The following is an 11,655-nucleotide window of genomic DNA, read 5'->3' as shown; positions in this document are numbered from 1 at the left end:
CTTTTATAATCTGGAGAGGATACTTTTTAAGACTATGGACTACCTTTTTAAAAAAAAAAAAAAAAAGCCCATATCTTATACCTGTATGGGAGTGTTGGTGAGTTTTTGTCCAGTTTGAGTCAATGTCATCCAGTCCTGGGACTGGGCGGGTGCCCAGCCGGTGCCTGAGAACCTATGTGTTGGTGTTCTGTGTTGGGAGGCTACAGCTGTGAACAGCACTGCCCCACATGATGTGGAGCTAATGTAGCTGCAGCTCTACACAGTGGGAATAAAGCCACTGTTGCCTGAGAAACCTTCATCACTAAGGGTAAAAACAAACATGTTGGCAATGGGAGCGCAGTGTCATGCTTCTCAATCAACCAGAAAGCTTGTAACCTGTGGAATCAAAAAAGGGAAAATGGAACAGTACTAAGATTATTTTTAAAAGGCAAGAATCAGTCCTAACTCTAACTTGCATGATTTTCTAAATGATTCTAATTTATGTCTTAAAAATAATTATTTCTTTTGTATTCAAAGTAACAGGAGCAAAACAAAACTTCGATTCCCCAAGTTTTACAGAGCTTGTCTGTAATGTGCATACATAGAAGTTATTGTGGTTAAACTTCCAGTCATAGGAAGTTGATGGGGAAATTTGACAGTACTGTTGCATTTTTTTATATGAACTGCCAGAGACCAAGTGCACGGATTTGTGCACCAATGGGGTCCCTCAGCCTGGCCTGTACCCTCTCGCAATCCTGTACCCCTCAGGGGATGTAGTAGGGTGCGCACGAAGCAGCGGCTGGGAAGGAGCCTGAGTCCGGGCTGAGCACCCTGACACTCCTATTGCGCCTGTCGCCACCACCGCCCGTCAGTCAGCTGAGTGGCGCTCCCACTGTGGGAGTGTGCTGACCACCAGGGGTCAGCTCCTCCATTGAGCATCTGCCTCCTGGTGGTCAGTGCTTGTCATAGCAACCGATCTTTCGGTTGCTTAGGCTTTTATATATATAGATTGTGCAGAGTTCAGAGAATCCTATCTTTCCTACTTTCTTTTTCTTTGACTACATGAAGGAAATTTGTAACAATTGGAATGGTCTATTGAAAGGGTTTGGGGACACAGCATTATTTTCTCTTGACAAACAGGAAAAAATTTTCAGACATTGCTTATAGTAGATGTGCTTTGATCCACCAAATTCCCTCTTCCCCTTCCTTCAAATACCTCTTACCCTTAATTTTTGAAGCTGACATTATTTTGTGTGGGAAACACAAATGAAAGGGTGATGGATCAGTGCACTTTGTCTTCCTCACTGTCCTCACCTTAGAGCCCAGCACCATGGGCAGTCTTGTTCCAAATGGGTTTGTGTTTGGGTTTCGTTTTTTTTGGGGGGGGGGGGTGGGGGGCGGGGTTCCAAAAAGGAAGAAGAGTCACCTCCAGCATTTACCACAGAAAAGCCTGTCTGTTCCTGCGATTTAAATGTATCTGCTGTCTGTAGTTAAAGGTCAGAGCTACTTGGAATCAAGGTGTGCCTAAGACTAGTTTGGGAGGCATTTTAAAGATAGTCTTAAACCATGGTTGTTTTCCCTAATTTTTCCCTCTATGTGGAATTCCCAACAGCTTCCCAGGAGCATGTGTTATCCTCTAGTTTGGATTTTAACCTGGAACCAGATCCTTTCTATGGCTGAGTCAGATGTAGATTTTCAGAAGAAAGCATATAAATATTCGGAAGGAAAGGACCTATTTGTGAAAAAGCAAAAACGTTTCCAAGATACGATACCTGTTCCTATATCTGAGTATGAAATGTATTCATACTGTGCCTTTGTATAGAAAAGATTTAAAGGAGCAACATAAAGTATATTTGTACATTGGAGACATCTTTGTCCATCAAAATGTTCTTAAATAATTTTTTCTTAAATCTGTAGGGCTTAGAGAGGAGAGGGTATGTGTATGGAGACATCCCTTAGAGCCATCATATGCTTAAAATCATTCTGGTGAAAAATTTTATCTCTTGTATAACATCCATTCATTAAGAGGTGAGTAGGACTAATTAATTAATTATATAAAAATTGTCATTTTCCGTTTCTAATCATGGTTGCATTTAAGAACAGGATACTAAACATGGAAAAGTAAGCAGTAACATAAATAACAAAAAAGCAATGTGCTTGCTAAGGAATTGGTTTTGCTAGTTCTAATAAAATTAGGTTACTTAGAAATCTTGAGTAATTTGAATTATCAGGTTAATTTCCCTGGGATCTGGTATTTTTAAGTCTCATCAGTGTAAAAAGTTCTGTATAATTTAGGTTTGATTTAATAACTTATTTTTCTGATTGATGTACTTGGAAAATCTGTTCCCACATATAGTAATTCTCACCTTTCCTTGCTTATCTTTTTTGTTTTGCCTTCAAAAGAAAAATATTTGCTTCTAAAACTGCCCTTTTTTAGTATTAATATCTGTCTTAACACAGTAGCTACTTTATGACATCATGGTAAGTGGAAAATAGCCATGGGCATTAATCTCCATACCCTGTGGGCATTTTTAGCAATTTTAGTGAAGAGAGCTAAATTTAAAAATAGACTTCCGCTCACTAATTGACATTTGTTAAAGCTTTCCATCAACCCACTGTCTCTTAAGCATTGGATTTTTTTTCGGTTCAATAGCCTGGCACAAATGTTAGTTTGTGTTCCCCCTGCCAGCTCTCCGGTAAGTGATATGTTAATTTAACTTCATTTTCATACACCTCAGAATCCAGAGGATAAATATGTTTGTTCTCATAATGTTGACTGTCACTCCTTAAAATGCTGAAGATATTCTTAAATGGGATGCAAAATCTGATCGTTTAGTTATTTCTTAGAAATAAATGGTCATTCTAAGGAGCTTTGTCTTCCTTCAGGATTAATTCTTGGGGTGGACATTTCCTTGCAGTGTTCTGGAGATTTTTCTTTAGAATGTGAGACCTAGTCCAGAACTGCAAGAATTGTGTTGGCTGGTCTTTGCTTTTAGAATATCGCAAGTGCCAGCCAAGCATCCACTGGAATTTGACTGGAGGAAACCTTTGGCTTGAACTTGTGCCGTCTTGTAAAGCAGAATAGCGATCCTATATTTAGTGCTGTCTAAAACATTCCAGATACCATCAATAAATCTGTAAATAATTGAGTTTCAAAATACTGTTGAAGTTCTATGGGCAAGGCTTCATGGGGTGTCTGCCCCAAGGTAGGAGACTCGCTGAGTTTGCCAAGGGCCCTTGATGCTCCCCAAGCACTGAGGATTAAGTGAAAACCTAAGATGGGCCGGATTTAGTGTCCTCCAGGTTCCCTACTTAGTACTAAGAGTCAGTAATTTCTCAGGATTGGATGTTCTCAAAAACGAATCTTCCTGTTGCCCCCAGCAGTGCTTCATTTCTTGCTTGACAATTCCAGATGCTGCAGTGGTGCCTAGTAGCGGCTAATAGGAGGAGGTTCGGTAGTGATTAGTCGGAGCGCCAGGTGTGAAGCCCAGCTTGGCCATTTTCTAGTTTTGTGGTTGTGGGCATTACCTCCCGTGTCTTGTCTGAAAAATGAGGGTGATAACACCTACTTGCAGTGATGTCAAAAAGGCCAGAAGGTCTTCACTTAATAGAATGTATTGGGCCTGCACTGACAAAAGTTCTTAACTGCCGATGTTTTAACAATTCTAGAACATACTATTGGCCAGACAAGTGCTTATTCATAGTAAACATTCAGTGAACGTCTATTGAATGAATAAGTTAGTAAATGAAAACATTTCTTGCTTTTGTTTGTATTGCCTTCCCAACCTGTGATGTTGAAGAATGAGTGTAAGAAATAAAGAGGAGTCACTATAGTCAAGCTGCTGAATTACTAAAATCAAGTAACTGAGGCAGAGGAACCATCTCTTGCTTTAACTAGCCTGGAATTAACTTTTGAACCTCAGATAAATAGGTCCTATAGGTAACCCTGATTACCCCTGAGGGACTTAGGAAAGAATGGTCACAGGTCCAGAACACCAGTCATCTAGAGGATCACCATCTTGGACCAATCCAAGGGCTTGCGGGACTGGCCCTGCTGGTGTGGCTCAGTAGTTGATCATGAACCAGGAGGTCACAGTTCGATTCCTGGTCAGGGCACATGCCCAAGTTGTGGGCTTGATCCCCAGTAGGAGGCAGCTGATTAATGATTCTCATCAATGATGTTTCTCTCTCCCTTCCTCTCTGAAATCTATAAAAATTCTTAAGAGCATACTTTTTACTATAAGAACTCTCAGTTTTTCTTCAGAACACTCTGGATATTACCTACTTGTGTTTATGATTTACAAACCCTAAGAACTTGAATAAAACCATTTATTTCTAGCCAAAGTCTCCTGACTTTTGTGCTCAGTTGGGAAGGCTGTTACCAATATTGCTATAGTTAACATTCTTGCATGTGCTTTTTCATGCACATAGATAGACAATTCTTTTAGGGTTTTATGTATATATGAACCTGTTGAGGAGTGTTTGTTCAATTTTTTAGAATATATTGTCAGTTGGAAACCCTACCCCACAGTGTGTGAGAGCTTCAATTTCTCCATATCTTCACCCAATACTTTGTTATTAGTATTTTTAATTTTAGACATTTTGATAATGATTAACGGTATCTTATGGGTTATTGGCCTAAATATGAAGAGTAAAATGATAAAGCTCCCAGAAAATAACAGGAGAATGTATTCATGACATTGGGCTTGGCAAATTTTTTTTTTTATTGATTTCAGAGAGGAAGGGAGAGAAAAATAGAAACATCAATGATAATAGAGAATCATCCCCGCACTGGGGATTGATCCCGCAACATGGGCATGTGCCCTTGGCCAGAATCGAACATGGGACCTTTCAGTCCACGGGCTGATGCTCTATCCACTGAGCCAAACCAACCAGGGCTTGGCAAAGATTTTTAAACAAAACACAAACAAATTGTGCTACATTAAAATCACAATACCTAAAAAAAAATCTATCAAAATATATTTAAAATTACAGGTCAATTTAGAAATAAATTGATCAGGCACCTCCCAAAAGAAGACACCCAAATGGCCAATAAGCATATGAAAATGTGCTCAACTAATGTCATAAAAAAGAAGCAAATTGAAAACTTGAGAGTTCGGTTTTTGTTTATTTTAATGTTTTTACTGAATTCAGAGAGAGAGCGAAACATCAATGGTGAGAGAGAATCATTGATCAGCTGCCTCCTGCATGCCCTCTACTGGGGATCGAGCTCAGAAACTTAAGTATGTGCCCTTACTGAATGGAATCATGACCTCCTGGTTCATAGGTCAATGCTCAACCACCAAGCCACACTGGCTGTGTGAGAGTCCGTTTTTTAATGGGAAGAAAATGTCAAGAAGCAGAATTCCCTGCATGTGCACATTCCAAGCGTCCTGGATACCCGGGGACAATGTCACACACTTGACTCACACATTGTCAGAGTACATCCAAAGAAAGAGCAGCCTCCATAACTCTAAGAAAACTGGATAGGGAAAAGAGAAACATCAATGATGAGAGAATCATTGATCGGCTGCCTCCTGCACGCCCCCTACTGGATTAAGCCCACAACCCAGTCATGTGCCCTTGACTGGAATCAAACCCAGGACTCTTCAGTCCACAGGCCAATGCTCTATGCACTGAGCCAAACCGGCTATGGCTGGGTAGGGCGTTTTTCAAACAGCTTTCATATCTAGCTAGGCAAATAGTAACAATTTTGGCTTTGAGGATCTTAGCTGTGGGTTTCTCCTAGCCTACGTAGGACAATTCCCCCTGCACTCTTTCAGGAATATTACTATCAGTGTGGCCTGCGGCCTCTACCATCAGGCCTCTCCCTGGTCCTGCCCTGCAGCTCAGAGCTAGACCTCTGGAGTGGAATTGTTCTGCTAATCACCTATAATTCCTGGGATTTACTCACTGACTGCATCCTGAGGAGCTCAAAAACCATTTGTAGATCCTGCTGATAAAATGGCTGCCCAGAGGTCAGGTAAGCTCTCTGCCAAATTACTTCTGGGCTAAGAGGCAGTCCTCAAACTCCACAGAGACCCAGGGTGCCTTTATAGCAGGCTCTTCACAGCTGGAGCCCTGGGGAGGAAGGTGCTGTGCATCCAAGCATTATGGGATTATCCTGGAGGGATGGTATGAGAGTGGTTATCAGTGTGAGCTCATGCACCCCCAGATGCAGCCACACACCAAGCTACCATTCACATCTGGGCAGATGGAAACTGAGGCAGGCCAGCAGCAGAAAGGAGGAGAGTGTGTTTTGGTTGGGGGACTAGTGGAGCCGATAGATGGGGAGAAGCCCAGGGCCCCAAGGACGTTAAGATTCAGCTCGGTATTTTTTTGCTTTCAGCAAGGGGTCCCTTGGCTCCCTTCCCAAATGTGTTTTCCAAGATACCCACCACTGAGACAAGCCCCATCAGGGCACGGCCTAGGTCATTCTTCTGTGGACCCCATTCCTTCCTGAGCCTGCAGGAAGATTGGGAGTTGGGTGCTGAGAACTGGTTCCCCACCCTCATTGCTGCAACCTCTAACCCAGCTGAATCACTGCCCTTCCATTACTTAGCCCGGTGTTTGGGGCAGTAGAGGCACAGAGATGGACACACCAGGCTGGGTGTCCCATGTCTGGCATGGAGGAAGTATGTGTGAGTGCTACCTGCACAGGCTCCATGGAGCAGAGGAAGGGGCATTTACGAAGGGACAAAATTTTTACAGTGAGTCAGGAAAAGGAAGTGGTCCTATGCACAGATGTCCCTCATCTCTGCTGATGACCAGGAGGCTCCCTGTAATAAGAGAACACTGGGGATTTAAGAGCATACCCTCCCTCCCTCGCCCACCCTCTTCCCACCTTGCCTAGTATCTCCTGTGAAACTGCCTTTGCTAGGTCCCGCTTACTGAACCACCTCGGGGGCACCTGTCACAAACAGACCCCCAGCCCCACCCCAGATCCTCCAGAGGAGACCACAGGGAAAGGACTTGGAAATGTCCTTCTAGCAGAGTTTGGCTGTCTGCCTCATTGTCTTTGGGTTGATTTGGATAGGAGATTGAGGGTCACTAGCTAAGCCTGGAGCTGAATAAATCTTGTCATTTACTGTCCCCTCTCCACAGGGAGCTGTCAGCTGGGGCAAGACCTCCCCAGCACCCCAGACAGTTCAGCTGTGAGTAGCCAGTTTGCTGAGTCACTGGGGAAGGAGCACCTCAGGCTGACAACTGGTTGGATCCCACTGCGTCACAGCTCGCCTCTCCACCCCTCAGAGAGAGAAGACTTGACATCAACCGCCCCCACCGCTCGCAGGGCCAGGAGAACCATGGTTTTGTGGTGGCATACTTAGCCTTCCTCAGCCAGAACCTGCCATTGCGCCAAGGCAGGGAAAGCCTACCCAGTCAATTAAAGAAAAGGTGAGGCCATGGGGCCTTTTCCTGGGACAGACCTGGCCACCTACCAACCCAGAGGGCAGGATGCAAAACCCCCAAACTGCAGGCTCTCCTCCCTTCAGGGTGCCCGGGAAGTACACACAATCACAAGCTGAGCTGGGGTTGACCGGGCCTACAGTGATATTCAGTACTCAGCCCCAAGCTGCTGGGGCAGGGCTCCTGGGATGAACTTAGACTCCCAGCTGAGGATGGAAGAGGCTGAGGTTAGAGTCAGATGGTCCTGTCAGGCCATACCTGTCCATGTGACAGGCTGCCTTCACCTGCACCCTTTCCACCCTAAGCAGAGGATGAGAGGAGCAGCTGAGCTGGGCTGGCACTGGGACTGTCCTGGGCGCTTCGATGCATGTGGTGACAATTCTAGAAGTCAGGACAAGTCTGGGAAAATGCCACCACGACCATTCCCCTCCTGGCTTCCAGCTGCACCTTGGGACTCCCTCAATTACTGCAGGAGCCCTGGTTCCAATCTGCCTCCAGCTCCTGTCATCTACAACAGCTGTTTTAACAGAATGGGTGGATATCCGCTGTGGCTCGGTGGTGGTCAATGGGTAGAGGCCAAGGACAGCCATTGGCAGCCTAAAGACACTCTAGGAAGAAAAAGTCACTAAGGTTGTCCCACAACAGTGGCAGAGTGCACTGGGATGAATACGGTCCTCGCACAGGCTCTCGGCGGGGAGAACCCCGAGTTCGCTCCTCTCTAGTCTGATCTTACCCAGGCTGCAGAAGCCAAAGGCCTCTGCTTCTCCCACTCGGAGATGGTGTCTAGGCATGAGGTGTGGTGGGACCCGGCCAGCCCACAACCTCCTGTGCCCAACACCACTTCCTGTGCCTTCCAGGGCCCACTGCCGGCTTTAATTCCAACCACATTCTTCACTTGTCAGGGGGTCGGAGCTGAGCCTTTTCGTGATGCTTTCATTTGAACCCCAAAAGGCTCCGGAGCTAAGTGGCAGCCGGGGGAACGTGCTGGGAAAGGAGGCCGTATACCCCCTGCCTTGGTGAGCCTCGTCTCCCCTTCCAGAACTGCTGTGAGTGAGTGGATTCGGTGCTCTTCACAGGTCTGAGCAGACGCCCTTGCCATGGCTGACTTGGTTCTTGTCCGCTTGCTGGAAATCCCAGTCTCTGCCCAGCTGGTCTCACCTCCCACCACAGCGCTGGGCCCTGTGGGAAGGCCTCGTAGCTCTCTACCCAAACTATCCACGCGCTCACCTGCGGCTGCCTGTCTGGCCTGTTGCGGTTTGAAGTCCCCAGGCCTGGATCAGGGTTGCTCTCTTGCTCTGGGCTGCTTGCCTGCCATCTCACGTGGGCTTCATTTGCGCACAATACCCAGTCCCACCACCATGACGAGGGCACCAGTCCTGCTGCAGGGAACAGTGGTCTGCTTTTCCTCCCCAGGCCACAGGCCACCTGCTCACCAGGGGAGTCTGTGCAAAATGACCCTGGAGCCTGGAAACAGTCCTCCCAGGCTCTCAGAGTCACCGGGTCAACCCTCCCCATAAACCAGGTGTGGTGGCTATGCCTGACACACCCCCACTCAGGGAACTCAAGGGCCTTGAGGCAGCTCACCCCAGTTCTGACCGCCAGAAACTTCCCCCTCTGCTATATATAAACCATTTCCTGAAACTCCCCCACTGCGGCCCCACAGGAGTCCCAGGAGAGCCTTTGGAAATGGTCACATCCTTCCTCCTTCCTCCCCTGTCATGGTTTGATTCCCTTTACCACGTGGTTTCCGTCCTCTGCATGGGCTCCAGTTGGTCCGTGGCTCTATCCTCAAGGCCAGAACTGGGGGAATGAGCCAGGGATTAATGGCACAGAGTAAGCTTCGAAAGCCACGGGGGCCATTGGAAGGCTTGAGCTTAAAGATAATTTCCCTTCTCTGCAAAGGGCAGGCATTTAGTCCAAATGGGCAGAGTCAGGAGAGAGTCAGGCCAGCAGGGGACAGGGAGCAGCCACAGCCCAGATGGCCACCCCAGACGAGCGAGCGAGCAACTCTCCAGGGGCTGAGATGCCAGGCGGCCACTGATCTCTTCTAGAGGTAAGAGGGGGGGCTGCCGGGAGCCTTGCAGGGGCTCCCTCGCAGGACTTGGAGGGAGAGCAGCCCGGTCCCTGCTGCCTCCAGAGGCTTGGGGAGGGCCCTCTCTTTTTGTACTTGCCATTTGACTTCTCATCGGTATTTAACATCACCTGTGTGCCCAGCAGTGTGGCAAGCACTTTTCTGTACCTCTTTTCCTGAACTTTAAAAACTGTATCGTTATTTTCTTATAGCAAAAGTCGTAAACACTCCTGGGTTTTTTTTAATGAGTCAAGATTACAGAGTTTATACTAAAGAAAGAAGTGGCAGAGCTGCTTCCTTCCACCCGACCCCCACCCTCAGCAACCCATAGTTCAGTGTAGTCACTCCAATTTAAATTAAATGAGATATTGAAATTAAATGGCATGTAGAAAAGAAAGTTCATTTTCTTCTCACCGTTGACTGCCAGTGCCCGGGGGAACATGGTATTCATCTGTGGCACAATTCATTTGCTCAGACAGTGGAGCCTGCTGCCAAGGAATTTCCTAGCATTCGGTTTTGTCTTAGGCTGCAAGGGAGCCGTGACCCCCTTCGGTCCCCTGCTGGGGCTGCCAGGCCTTCCTGGGAGGTGAGCTGCTCTCTCTCAGTCCCGGGGCAACTTGAAGGCAGATCTAAGATTCAGAACTCCCCCTTCTGTGCCTCCCCCCAACCCCCTCTTAGATATTTTTATAGCTGGGAGATGTAAAGATGAGACTGCTCGTAGCCAAGGCCTCTGCAGCATTTAATAAGCTGATTGAACTCGGTGCATGGGGGGGGCCCCCTAAAGTCAGTTGGTAGCACTTTGGTCTCCCAGATGGGCTTGTCCGTGGCAAGTTGTCTGCAGCCAGAGGAGGCACCACCTGCCTCTCCCAGGACTAAACTGGGCCCTGAGCGCTGGCGAGTGGTTTGCAACTGCGGACTTGAAAAATGATTTTCAGTCTCCAGGAAAGGAAAGAGATATAGCACTGATTCCAGGCAGTATACGGAAGGGGGTCAAAATGCCAGTTGTGAACCTGGCTGGCTGGCTGAGCTCAAATCCCGGGTCCTCCATTTACTAACTGGTACTGCTGGGCAACTTAACCTCTCTGCCTCGGTTTCTTCATCCATAAAATGGGGATAAGGATGCCTCCCTTTTGTACTTGTCATTAAGTCAGTTCATTTATGTCCAGCACATAGTAAGCACTCAATAAATATTCATGACGATTATTGCTTAAGGGCTTCTATTATCAGATACTGGTCATGAAAAAATAGCCACATTTTTGCCCCACGTCAACTCAATGACATAGGTATTATTATCCCATATTTCAGATGTGGAAACTGCAGCACAGGAAGGATAGGTGACTCTCAAGGCCGTTTATTAATTCCTATTTTTAATTCAGAAGAGTTTTGATGTTTTCATTATGAAATAGCTCAAATGTAGAAAAGTACAGAAAATACCTTAACATGCACTCATAACATGTACTTAACATAAATTAGCCTTTTGCCATATTTGAGGAAGTTTCGAAGAGATAAAATGTTGAGATCATACTTCCTTTCTCCGCCTCTCCCAGAATCATCCACTCCTCTGAAGCCCTCTCAGAGTTCTACAGTGTTTATGCACGTTTATAAACTGCTTTGTCTTTTTTCAAATGTTCAGGTCGCTGTCATGCCATGTAATTTTGCTTTTCTGCCACTCAATACGCTTTTGAGTTTTCCCAGGTAGATACACGTAGATCTAGTTCTTTTATATTGGCTGCTGTGTGGTTTTCCATTGAATGAGTAGGTCATGATAATACGCCACAGATTGTCTATTCATTCTTCTGACAAACAGCATTTCCAACTTCGAACTTTTACCCAAGATGCTAGAGATGCATCCATCAGTGGGTGGCAGAGCACAAGCTTCCCCGGATGTTGCCAGGTTGCCCCCCAGGACTTTCACTCCCACTCCATGAGCATGGAGAGAGTTCTCAGCTCTCTGGCCAGGACCAGCACTTACAAATTTCCAGTCTGATAGGCATCTCCCTGTGGTCAATTCATTAAATGCTTGCCAGCATCTGCAGCTCACCAGGTGCCATGCAGGGGTACCAAGGGACAAAGCAGGGCCCAGGAGCCCAGTCTCCAGAGCCCACATGGGAAACTCTAGACAGTCCACCTCACTCTGGAACCCTGTCGTACTTCCTTAGCTCCAATGTACTAGCACATAATTGGCTGCGTACATGTTT

This window comes from Myotis nattereri (assembly GCF_964212035.1).
Source record: "Myotis nattereri genome assembly, chromosome: 15".
In the NCBI taxonomy this organism is placed as follows: domain Eukaryota; kingdom Metazoa; phylum Chordata; class Mammalia; order Chiroptera; family Vespertilionidae; genus Myotis; species Myotis nattereri.
The sequence above is the reverse complement of the archived record's forward strand: the minus strand, read 5'-3'. Positions refer to the sequence as shown.